A 13270-nucleotide genomic window follows, 5' to 3' on the forward strand; every position below is an offset into this window, starting at 1 on the left:
AAAATCCAAGTATATACATGTGATCATGTATAAGATTAGTTGAGTTTTTTAACCAGCCTAAAAGCCATACTTCCACAATATAGGCTAAAATCATTAAGTTGTCCTTGAAGTTTGATGAGTGTTAACCATTAATAATAATAAGGTGATCTTTCATCTGAGTATGTTACCACCGCATGCAATATTTATACATGTAGTGCAGTTTTTACTAAACGTAGAATACATGCTTATATAAATGAGATCTAGATTGAAGAAGTGAAGATGCATACAAATACATGAGGTTATAACCACTACTGCTGATTCAAGTTTGATCATGCTTGGCCATTGGGCTTATATAGTCAAGTTTCACAATGATGCTTATTATGAGTGTGATAAAGGTATGGTAGTGAAGTGACCTTGCATCTGATTGGCAGAGTTTCTTATGATTTGCACAACAGTGTTTATGATCCAATTTAGACCTGACTTGTTTAATTATTTGCTTGTATGTCTGAGGCTATAAGCAAAATCTATGCATATAATGTGGTGGTTCTACATCTCACTAGCCATTCTTGCTACTGCTCTTAAAACTATTTCTCATTAATTTTATCAGACTTGGTGAATAGATTTATCTCATCAAGATATAGCAAAAGAGCAATTTTGTAAAAAAAAATATTCATTCATATTAAACTCAAATTCTGCATCTGATTGGTTGACCTTGCAAATACTATAAGGGCTCAATTTCTGACAAAAAGATTATTTTGATCTAATGTAGCAGAAATGCTTATATGATCAAAACATTGAACATATTTGATGACAAATAAGAAATAGTTTTTCATGCAAATTTGATAAACATTGATAAATCGGTTCATATCATTAAAAGCTTGGAAGAGTTTGATTACATGCGAGACCATCACATATTAATCATTCTTTATTTAGAGAATTATTTTTGTCAGGATTTAGTAAAATATGTAAAATCAATATGGACTGGTTTTGTTATGTACAGCAACACTAGTTGTTTACTGAGTACTGAGGAAATTGGAGTAAGGCAAGGGTACATTGCAGTAGGTAACCTGGTTGACTTGATAACAGGATTTTAACACAAACATTTTTATCAGGAGTCTAGCATACTAACCATTGATTCACTGCAGATCCTGCCCCCATTAGTTACCTTTTAATACATAAAGCATTTGGGTTTTTTATGTCACAAATCCCATAGGGATTAAAATTAACATCATAGGTCTCACTGGATAGTTTCGTATTTTGACATCCCTCTAATTTTTAAGGTAGAAGGCATGAACCTAATTATCACAAGACTAGCATTTATAAATTTACACATAAGCTAAATCTATAATGTGGTTCAGATTTACTTTGAGTTAGGCATGGAAATAGGTTGGCTTGTTGGTGACTGCCTGTCACAGTTAGATGAGCATTGGAGATCATATGCGTAACTTAGTCTGCAAATGAGCTGCCGACTTTTATTTGTGTCTGCTACAGAGGTAAATATAAAAAAATCTTGATGGTAGAGGGGTGATGAAAAGTATGCTAATTTGTTATAGTACTAGTGAACTTTATTCATGCATAAGGCACATACTGATTCTTTTAGTTGCCTTGTCACAGAAAAATATTGAAAATAGCTATTTCTAGTAAAAAATGAATGTAAAATGTACCTGCATCCTTTGACCCTACCAGAACCAAACTAAAAGCTCAAATTTGTGCAACTGCTTTTGCTCATCACAAACATAATTGGGAGTATAACTGCTAACCCTACCCTCTAGCACACATTTCATTCATTCATTGGATTAAAGTCGCGTGCACCTTTCGGTATGTGCGACTGTTTAGTTTGTACACGTTTGTGTACTTTTTGAATTTAGCGATTAACCGCTACTTATACAATGCCCCCAAGCAAGCAAGCCGAAGCCCAGGCGCCCCAAAAGGTCCCGCCCAGGCTCTCGTCGCTGCAACCTTCTCCATCGCTGTACTCCGTTGGTGGTCTGTTTCTGCATCCTGCATCTCCTTCCTCTCTCATTTCAGGCAGTAACCGAAGCACACCAGCAGCAGTATTATTAAATTTTCGTTGCAATCAATGCCCAGTTCCCTATATTTATTGGGCTATTCCTGTACTATCTTGCCAAACATGTGATTGTCACATACGCTTCAGATATTCCTGAGTTGTGAATTTTCCTATCTTTTGTAAGGTCTATTAAATTTTGTGTACTTTGCGTACTTGAATTTTCAGAAAATTTTTTCACATCTAGTAGGCTTTTAGTAGCCCTTTATTTTGTTTTGGAGATCTCAATTTGGTTAAGTATTTCGTACGTGTGGCTTTAAACCAATCAGTGTGTTTCAGGGCCAGTAAGTTGTTGGTCAAAAGAGGGCTTTCGTGGGTCAGAATGAAAGCCCTATGTGGTAAAATTTGTTTGCAAAAAAAAAAAAAAAAAAAAAAAAAAAAGAAAAAAAAGGTGGGTAGGGAGTGTTTATGCTATATGTGTGTGATGTCTATAGACATTTTTGTTCGTTTTTCTGCTTTTTCCACATATCCCGACAACACACATTCACGCTCACTTTCTCATTCACACTTATAAGTAGATGTGTGGGGGGGTGGCCTTATTTCTTTTGTTTGATTTCGGGAAGGCAATTCTTTTCATACTGGGGGGTGGGGGTGGTTTGATTATTTGAGGCATACTCTTTTCATTGTTTCTGCCTTCATTCCCCAAGGTCTGCAAGTGTCCTGTTCTTTCTTCTTTTACTGCCTTAGGACATTTAACTTCATTCTGTGCCTTTTCCTGCTCTTCTTTATTTCAGCTCTTTCTGCCTTATCCCGTGTCCGTTTCTGTTTTGGTCTTCTCGTCCTTTTGATACTGCCATGTTCGCCGTGAGATGTTTTCTTCGAGGGAGGTGGTTTGATTGCCTTTGTTTCCCTTCGCTTTGACCACTTGGCTATTTAGCTGTTATTTTTGTTTAGCTTAGCTATTTGTGATTTATTTTAATGTATATTTTTTTTATTTTTATTTTTTTATATTTTTGGTATTTTGTTTTGATCCTACGGGACCTAGCATGCCATTATAATTCCGAAACAGTGATTTTGTAATATTTTGTCCTTATCTGGTTTTTATTGTTCGGGTTATGATCGGCTGTGCCAGTCTGTGAACCCACGATACCGAGCCGGCCGTCACAATTCCCAAACAGTGATTTGTAATATTTTGACTGGTCTTTGATTTACTTTTTAATATTTTTTTTTTATTTTTTTTTAATTTTTTTCCTTTTGTTCTTTTTTTTTTTTTTTTTTTTGAACCTACGGGGCCTAGCATGCCGTTATAATTCCAAAACAGTGATTTTGTAATATTCGTCCTTATCTGGTTTTTATTGTTCGGGTTATGAGCGGCGGTGTCAGTCTGTGAACCCACTAGCCCGAGCCGGCCGTCACAATTCCCAAACAGTGATTTGTAATATTTTGATTGTTTTTTTTCTTTTTTGGTTCGATCTTTTAGGTTTATTGGTTTTAATTTCTTTACATGGTCTCTCTTTATACCCAACCCTTCATTCGGTTTAGATTTGTCCCCTTTTGCCTATTTTGTTAATGAATGTCATGATGTTATTATAGGTCATTCCTATGTTATTGTTTTTTGCCACAAGTAACTCCGGGTATGTCCACCGTTCTCCTATTTGTTCCTGTTGAGATTTTAGTTCGGCCCTTTCCTGGTTGTATTTGGGGCATATATTTATTAAGTGTGTGATTGTTTCTGGAGTTGGGCAGTAGGGGCAGTTTTCGGTTGGTCCCCTTTTTATGTGTTTCCCTGCGCATCCTGCCAATAGTGTTTTACCTGTTCTTATTCTATTTATTATTGTTATATCGTATGGATTTTTGAAGGTCGGACTTTCGACTTTTCTACTTACTTTTTTCATCATCGTGTGTATTAGACTGTTTGCATCCGATTTTTCCTATAGCTCTTGCCACATGTCATTGATCTTGTTCCGGATAATGCTATTGATTTCAGTGACGCTGTATGCTATATTTTGGGCTTTTGGTTTGTTTGTGGCGTTTTTTGCTTCTGCATCTGCTTTGTCATTGCCTGGGATTAGGATGTGAGAGGGTATCCATACGAATTCAACGTGTTTGTTGTTTTTTTCAATCTCTTTAAGTAGCGATCTTGCATGATTAATCATATTAGGTCTGCTCTTGGATTGGTCCGTTGCTAACGATTGTAGTACACTGTAAGAGTCGCTTAGAATGACTGCCTTAGTTGTGGGGTATGTTTTTATGTATGTTAATGCCATTAGTATTGCCATGAATTCTACCGTGTATATAGCGCATTGGTCTGGGAGTCTTTTTCCAACGGCGACATCTAATTTTGGGATCACTATCCCTGCTGCAGTTTTATTTGGATTTTTGGTTTTTGATCCATCTGTGAAGATTTGCGTGTATGTCTCGTATTTGTTGTCAATGTACGTTAGTATTGATGCTCTTAGTCCTATCGGATCATTTTGTTTTTGTCCTAGTTTACGTAAGCTAAGATCTATTTGTGGTGTGGGACAGGTCCACGGGGGGTCTGGGTAGTACCTTATTTTTTCTGGGTTGATATTTGCGATTTGAAATTTCCTTTTTAATTCTATAATTATTTTCCCACTAGGTATTTTTTTATTTTTTCCTTTTGTATCGAATGGTTTGTCGCATGCTAAGAGGGCTTGTAGCGTGAGGTGGTTGGGTTGGTGTATTGATATTCGAGTCAAGTATCGCAGCATCAATTCCTTCCGCCTTAGGTCTAGCGGGGGTTCTCCTACTATTATTAAGATATCTTGTGTGGGGGTACCATTTAGGACGCCGGTGCATACCCTTAACGCTTTTGATTGGACTGTGTCTAGTTTCTTTAGTAACGTGGCGTTCGCCGCTCCATATACCTGGCAACCGTAGTCCAATTTTGCTCTTATAAGTGCTCTATATAGGGTAACGAGTGTTTTTTGATCAGCCCCCCAATTCACCCCTCTGAGGTTTCTGAGGAGGTTGATGTCTCGTTTGCACTTCGTTACGAGTTCTTGGATATGAGCTGCCCATGTGAGTTCGTGGTTGAATACCATACCTAGGAGTGTCGCTTGTTTTTCGAATTTGATGGGTACCCCCTTTAGGGTTAAGTTTGGAGTGGGTGGGGGGTGGCCACCTCCCGGATTGAAAACTATGCCTACTGTTTTTAGAGGTGACAATTTAAATCCCCATTTATCTGTCCAATTTCCTATATCGTTTAGTCCTTTTTGTAAGTGCTTGGTCGTTTCTCTGCTGGCCAGGTTGCCAGTTTTCCATACGGCGCTGTCATCGGCGAATTGGGATAAGTCAAGGTGGTTGGGTTTTACCGCTGTTTCCAGGTCGTTTATCATTATATTAAATAAAGTTGGGCTGATTACGCTTCCCTGTGGCGTGCCATTTTCCAGTTTGTATTGTTCGGAGTAGTCTTGTCCTAGTCTGACTTGTATCTTTCTATCGGTTAGGAAGTTAGCAATAAATTTGTATATATTGCCAGTTATTCCGTATGGTTTAAGTTTACTTATCAGTCCCTTAGTCCACATTAGATCATATGCTTTTTCCATGTCTAAGAAGATGGCTGTAACATATCTGGATTTTTTAAATTTTTCTCTAGATGCTAATTTGACAGCGGTTTCTAGTCTCATGAGTTGGTCTATTGTGCTTCAGTAGTTGCGAAACCCGCTCTGTGTATTAGCTAGTAGTCCTTTGCTTTCTAAATGGTATTTCAGCCTGTTGTTTACCATAGTTTCCATTATTTTACATATATTGTCTGTTAGTGATATGGGCCTGTATGATTTTATATCGCTTGAGGGTTTTCCAGGCTTAAGAATCGGGACCACTACTGCCTTTTTCCATCTTATAGGTATGGTACCGGTTTCCCATATTTTATTAATGAGGTTAAGTGCAATTGTGACAAGTTTTTTGGGTAGGTTCTTGTACATTTCATACCCCAAAGTATCCTCCCCGGGGGATGTGGTCTTTTTGCCGGCAAGGGCCTTTCTCCATTCAGCTTCTGTAAACGGAAGGTTTAGTGGGCCGTCATTATTTCCTGCTTTCTTTATGTTGTCAGAGTTGCTTTCCTCAAATTGCCTTTTATGATTTTTAAACTTATCCTCTAAGTTGGGATTGCTGCACATGTTGGCGAAATAGTTTGCGAATAATTCTGCCTTATGTTTGTTGTTTTGTCCAGGTATGTTGGGGGTTATTGATTTAGTTTTGCCTCTCATTTTTTTAATTCTTTGCCACACCTCCTTCGATTTTGTGTTAATATCTAGTTTTGAGCAGAATTCTCTCCATGAGTTTTGTTTAGCTATCATAATAGTTTGTTTGGCAGTTTTTTCCTTTTCCTTGTAGTAGTTAAAGTCCCTATTATTTTTAGTTCTTTTGAATTTGTTTAGAGCTCTTTTTTCTCTTTAATTGCTATTTTACATTCATTATTCCACCAGGGCACCGTGGGTTTGGGTGCTACTCCTTTAGTTTTAGGAATTGTTTCTTGGGCCATTGTGTTAATGGTTTCTATTAATTTGTCATTAAAGGTGTCAATGTCCCGGTGATATATGGTTTCTGGGTCGATTGAGTCACCTATCTGTTTGAACCTAATCCAGTTGGCCTGTTCGTATTTCCATCTTGGTGTGAAGGATGCTTTATTTTGAGGTATTCTAATTTGTATTTCTATATTTATAAGGTAATGGTCACTTCCCATAGGGTCGCTTTCATCAACTTGCCAATCAGAAATGCCTGCTAATCTTGGTGTGCATAGAGATAGGTCTATTGCTGATGTGTGGCCTGTTCTGTCATCTATCCGGGTGTGCATTCCGTTGTTTAGAAAAACTAAGTTGCATTTTTGTGCCCATTTTTCTACAATTTTTCCTTTAATGTCCGTCTTTTGACTCCCCCATAGTTCATTGTGCGCATTGAAGTCCCCGCATATTACCACCCATTCTCCACAGTCTTTAATCATTTTGATTGTTTCGTCTGCACTTAAATTGCGCTGCTCATTTGTTTCATAGAGGTTAACGATTAGTACCTGCTTAGTTTGAGCGGTTATTTTGACTATCTGTATTTCGAAGTCATTGGGCGGTCTACTATCTGTTAATTTATGCATTTCTGATGTAATTCCATCTCTAACAAAGGTTGCTAACCCCCCTCCTCTTGCTGTGGGGGATCGATGCTTTAGGTATTTGGTGTTGTAGCCTGTGATGTTTGGGATACGTGAGGTATCATTTAGGTGGGTTTCCTGTATGCATATAACATCTGGTTTTCTTTCCTGTACAAGTATTTTGTTATTTAGTTGGTCAGCGTGGGCCCTAAGGCCGCGTGCATTCCATTGCCATATTTTGATTTCTGCTCTGGAATCCATCTCTAGTGCAAAAAGTCTTAATAGTTTGTTTAATTTACTGTTGTTTTCGTTTTATGCGTGTTTCCTACCAGTGACGGTGCTACCTATTTATTTTGTTTTTGGTATCCTGATTTTTGTTTTGGCCTGCTTATAGTTTACCCCATGGGAGATCATATATTCGACTAATAGGGCTTCTCTAAGAGCCCTGGGGCATTCTGCGTGGTTTGGTTTGTGGTTACCACTACAGTTAGCGCAGTGCTGATTGGTGGCGCTACATGTTTTCCGGTCTGGGTGGTGAAGACCACATTGATTGCACCGGAATAGGTTTCCGCAACTCTTAGAGTAATGCCCCCAATTTTTGCAGTTGCCACAGAACCGTGGTTTGTTTTTGAAAGCAAAAATTTTTTTAGCCTCGAGTTTTTCGGCTATTTTGATAGTTTCTGGGGTGGCGCCCTTAAAAAAGAGTACCACTGCAGTGCTATCCTTTCCCCTCCTTGTTTTTAGGCGGATTGCTTTCTCTACTTCCTGTCCTTTACTCCTTATGTAGTCTACTATTTCATTGGTTTTATTTTGAGTTGATACGTATATGACTCCTTTGTTGTGTGTTTTTGGGGGGTTTGGGTCTATGTGTTGTTTTGTTCTGTTGTGTCTAGTGACCTGAACATTTATTTGGCCTATTCTTTCAATTTCCATTTATTTGGCAATCTGTTGTTCAGTGGTGCATTTGATTATCAGCAAGTCGTCTCTAGTGCTTTTAAGCGTGAATTCTCCTTGGTGATGTTTGTTCAATTGCCATGCTATGGTTTTAAAGGCTAACTTCGTTATTTTGGAATTTACTCCCTTGACGAAGAGAGTCAGTTCAGCGGGGTGTTTCTTGTTTTGGATATTTTGCAGACTGGTCTTTTTTCCCCTGGTGTTTGTCTCTTTAGCTGACTTTGTTTCGTTGTCCATAACCGGCTTGCTGGGTCTTGTATTCTGACAGTTAGTGTGTTCCTTATTCTTTCTAACTGGTATTTGGGATTTGGTTTTCCTATTATTCTTACCTTTTGTTGAGTCGTGTGTGACTGCTTTATTTGTGGTAGGGTGAGGGCGTTCTGTTTCATCTAGTAGGTTCTCAGTTTGAGTCCCCTGGCTGCTAGTGTTTTTAACCAGCGTGGTCTGGGTTGTTTTTGTGCTTGTTGAGTATTGTTCCTCAGTTTGGGTACTCATGTCGGATGTAGTTTTGCGGTTACTCGGTAGATTGTCCACATTCTCGTTTACGCTTGGTGACAGGTAGAGTCTACTCATCGAGTCAGTTGGGGTCGAGTTGAAAATTGGCGTTAAGAACTGTATCTGTCGTTTTTCTCTTAGGGGGGATGAGACTGCTTCGGAGTAAGTTTGCCTTAGTTTATCTGCCTTTAGGTTGACCAGGCAGCTGAGATAACTATTTGATGATGTGACATTAATTTTGTTGTTATCCATCTTGAGTTTCTTTATTTGATGTAAGGTATATATGACGGGATATTTCTTTAGTTTTAATCCTGGGTTTGTTTTGATTTCTTGCAATTTATTTGAGTTTAATTCTAGCTTAAAGCTATCTTAACTATACTTTATTCTACTTAGTACTATGAAAAAGCAACAGCTGTAAGGGGATATGCAAATAGCTTTTATTCTGATTTGTGTAATTAATTATTATATTACTATTATCCAATTTAAACTTATTGAAAATTATTTTCTAGCCAAATGGTCAGAGTAAAAGGTTTTACTTACCCCGATCCAATTTTCTTTTTAAGATCTTTAGAGTTTTTAAATACAGCCTTCTAATTATACAAGTTTCATTACATTGGTCAATAATTAGTCACATGTGATGACACTTGTAACTAATCAAACCACAGCAACTGAGAGCAGACTAAGCACTGATATTTATATGGTACAGTGGCAATATACAGTCTGTCTGCCGCAACACATGAAACAAACTGGACAAATCTGAAAGCCTTGAATTTGACTTTATTTATCTGTATGGTAGAACAGAACCTGAGTTGAAAAGCTTTTAAAGAAAGACCTTGATATCAAACCTAATAATAACTGCAGGAGTTATATTATGGATAATTAACCATTCTCTCAGTTTCAAACTGGGCATTCCATCCCATGGGGTTCTAAATGTAAACCAAGTGTAACTGATATCCTAATGAACTGTAAAGACCATAGCAGCACAACAGCAGGGGACCAGATATGTCCAGATCCAGAAATCATAGACCAGTTTCAAACTGATGATGAACCACATAAAAATTACACATCTGCTAGAACTTATGTTATGAAGATAACTTAAATTGCATTATTATTAATCCTCCTCCTCACATTCATCATAATTGAGATGCATCATATATGTTTTATTGTAAAATAGTTTATGCAACATAATTCAGTGAAGACCTTTGCTGCCAATTTACCAGTGAACCATTTGTTTCAATGAACATATTTTATGTTGTAACAAGGAGCATCATTTAAACATTATGATACACTTATCATACCTGTATATGAAATCTTAATACTAACACTTATAATACTACTAATAAAAACACCTGCATTGATAATTTGATTATGTTCAATTGGACTTGTATCTAAATGATCACCAGCTGTATGAAAAGACATATTTTAATATATAGATATTGGATGGAATACTAGTTACCACAATTGAATAGTCATATGATAAATGATATATTATTTTAAACAATTTATATTTGCAGTGAAACATACTTTTACATTATTTTCACTTAAATTTCATTTATAGAGCAGTATACTCTGCATTCATTAAATTACTGAAATGGTTAATAATACAACAACAAATACTGCAACTTCCAGAATCACAAAAATCAAAAGATATAAACAAAAACTTCCCTACATGTATCAACAGTTGTCACTTAATAGACAGAACTCTGAAGATTTAGAATAGGATGTTAACAAATTAGGTATTCAAGTTAAAAAGAAAAAAATACCAAGTAAGCTTACTACCAAAAAATCAAACAATAACAGTGAATTTTAGTACATTCCCAGGAAACAGAATATATGATTTTTCTTAACTTGATCTGATACATCTTAAATCTATAGAAAATGATTCATATTGTATGACTAAAATATTATGTAAACAAAAATTCCATCACTTTTTGCAGATGCAACATGCATACCCCAACCCATCCTTCTTGTTCATAAAGTATACCAGCATTCCACTATAAGATGGGGAGCTGTAGTGGCTCAGTGGTTAGCTTTCTGGACCTGTGAAATAAGGTAGGTTCAAATTCTACCATCAGACCAACCTGGGTTAGCTACCATGGTGTGTCCTTGGGCAAGGCACTATACTTAAAGTGCCTTGGCACTAAATAACTTACTTGTGTTGGTTTACCATAAAAGGCCAAACCAAACACAAAAAAACAACAACTTTAAAATATGAGTTTTGACAATACTAAGTAATTGAAAATCATACTGAAGAAATGTTTTTGTTAATACAGTTTAATGGATCTAAAAAATCTCTTTCTTCTGCAGGAGTTTAAAATGTTAAATTAAAAAGGTCATGGTACACATTGCTTTGTTCGTACACATCAGGCTCCGTAACCCATATCCAGCTAAAAATTTTAGTAGAGTCTGAATAAAACATATTTTATTCTGGATGATAATATTCTTTCTCCATTCATATATTACACCACCAAGATTGATCCAAATAAGATTACATTTTACTATAACACTGAGGATGAGTATGCCTCTTAACAACTGACAAATGTGGAGAGAATGGAGTTAAACTGAACTTTGATTTCTTTTCAACCATAGCACAAGATGATCATTTATTATGAAAAAACCTGAATAAAGTTGGAGTTCATAACCATGACAGTCTTGATACAATATAAATTCAATATATTATTGTTGTCTTGAGGTATAGTTCTGTATATTACAATCTCACACAAGATCAGGGTATATTTTAGTACCATACAGTTAATTCGGGATTGTATTAATACCTATTCTGGTGAATGAACATTAAATAAGATTTACTATTTTGGAACCAGTTGCAATAAAGTTTACTAAACAAGAGAAAATATGACTTTACTATAATATCTAAAATGTAAAATCTGCAAACAGAATACTTGCTTGACTTTACACTTCAATTATATCATAATATTTATTTGAAATGAATTTATACAAATGGCATTAAATTGGGTTTCAGGCTGGTAATGACAATGGTAGTAGTGAATAGGGACGGTCTAGGGACTAGGGAATTTCCATGTTAAAAAGGGTATATCCACTCTGGGGACTATGTAATTTAACATGGGAGAAAAAAAATATCCATTCTAGGGACAAGGGGAATTTAACATGGGAGAAAGAAAAAAAACTATTCACTCTAGGGACAAGGGAAATTGAATATGGGGAATAAATCGTGGGACTGTCTTGGGACTAGGGGAAATGGAACAGGGTCGGGACCCTATTTTAATAAGGTCCCGACCTGATGGGTCTATGAAAATGGAACAGGCGAAAATTGAAACAGGGAGGGGTCTCTATTTTTTTATTATTTTTTTAAACAAAAAAATAAAAAAAGGGGTAGGCAATTGAAAGTCAAGATCTTTTCGAGAGACAGGAATGGCCCTGAAAAGGGCCTTTGGTTTTATGTTAATATACCCTTAACATAAAGGGCATCTGTGACATCTTCTTCTTGACCTTACGCTGCGCCTGACTGCAGGACCATAGATTAAGACTCTTTTGAGGCATCCTTGATGCTCCACATAAGATTCTTCGCATCCACAGGCTGGTGTCTGTCCTGTGGATAACTGTCCAGTTGGATCGGACATACATTGATATGTCCGTCCGGAACATCATCGAAGACACAAGCGTTGAAGATTGTACATCGGTCCACATGTTGGGGTGCTGAGTAACAGGTGAAGGAATGCAGTGAACTGTACTTATTTATAGGGGGAGGAAGGATTGAAACGGATTGAGTTTGTTGACCAATCCAAACACGCGTTACAAAATTCAGTCAGCCCACGTCCAATCCGAAGAGAGCAGTCTGTGACGTCACATAGTCTATATAGATTCGCTAGCGCCTGTGCGCAGTCAATCTAAGCGACAGTTTTTCAACATGACGGAAACTCAGAAAATGATCAGTTTGGGTGCACTGATGGTGGAGACTACCCAAGGGAACCCAGACTTACTTTCAGTAGAGGTGAATTGGGATTTTGTGGATTTTTTTACCTTGCAAGAATTTGTTCCTGAACCTTCGTCACCTTCTCCTTCATTACCGCACATGGAAAATTTTAGACAGAGACAGAAAGAAGAATTGGAGAAATTCATACAACAGCAAAAGGAAGCGGAACAAGCTTTTCTCCTACAGCAACAGCAGCAAGAAGAAGAGGTAAGAAAAAAACAACAAGAAGAAGACGCAGCAGCAAAGAAACAAGGGTGTCAAAATCAAACGGTCACGGTACTGTTAGACATTTTAGCGGAGTTAAGAAGTCTGAAACAAATGTATCAGACTTCTTTATTACGGCCGAAGAGAATATGACCTTCCCAAGCTAAACACTCCAACCCTGTGACTACGCCTACTGCACCACCCTTAGTGATTTCAACGAAATCATCATCAACAGTACGCAGTCCAGAAGTAGGCCTTGGCCATGGCAAAGGCTTAAGACAGTTAAAGTTGATTGTTTAAACTCAACCCTTACACCAAAAAAGGCCCTTTTCAGGGCCATCCACGTCTCTCGAAAAGAGATAGACTTTCAATTGCCAATAACTAAAAAAAAACCATTTTACCCAATAGTACCTGTCTGTGTATGAGTGTGCGTGAGTGTAGGTTCTTATTTTAAAATCAAAACCCAAAGACACTTACCTTTTATAATTAATTTATTCTTTTATAAATATTTACAATTCACAATTCACAACAGAGCACTTTAAAAAGTTCATAGACTTATTCTGTCTCATTGTTCACT

The 13270-nt window shown here is 37.0% G+C and overlaps 1 protein-coding gene across 3 annotated transcripts in view; it reads right to left on the minus strand.

Annotated features, from left to right (window-relative positions):
* LOC149782379 (uncharacterized) overlaps positions 1–13270 on the minus strand; it is a 225994-nt gene that overhangs the window by 192393 nt on the left and 20331 nt on the right. The gene's annotated exons all lie outside the window — the stretch shown is intronic.

This window comes from Sinohyriopsis cumingii, chromosome 15 (genome assembly GCF_028554795.1).
Source record: "Sinohyriopsis cumingii isolate HCF-2022 chromosome 15, ASM2855479v2, whole genome shotgun sequence".
NCBI classification, from domain to species: domain Eukaryota; kingdom Metazoa; phylum Mollusca; class Bivalvia; order Unionida; family Unionidae; genus Sinohyriopsis; species Sinohyriopsis cumingii.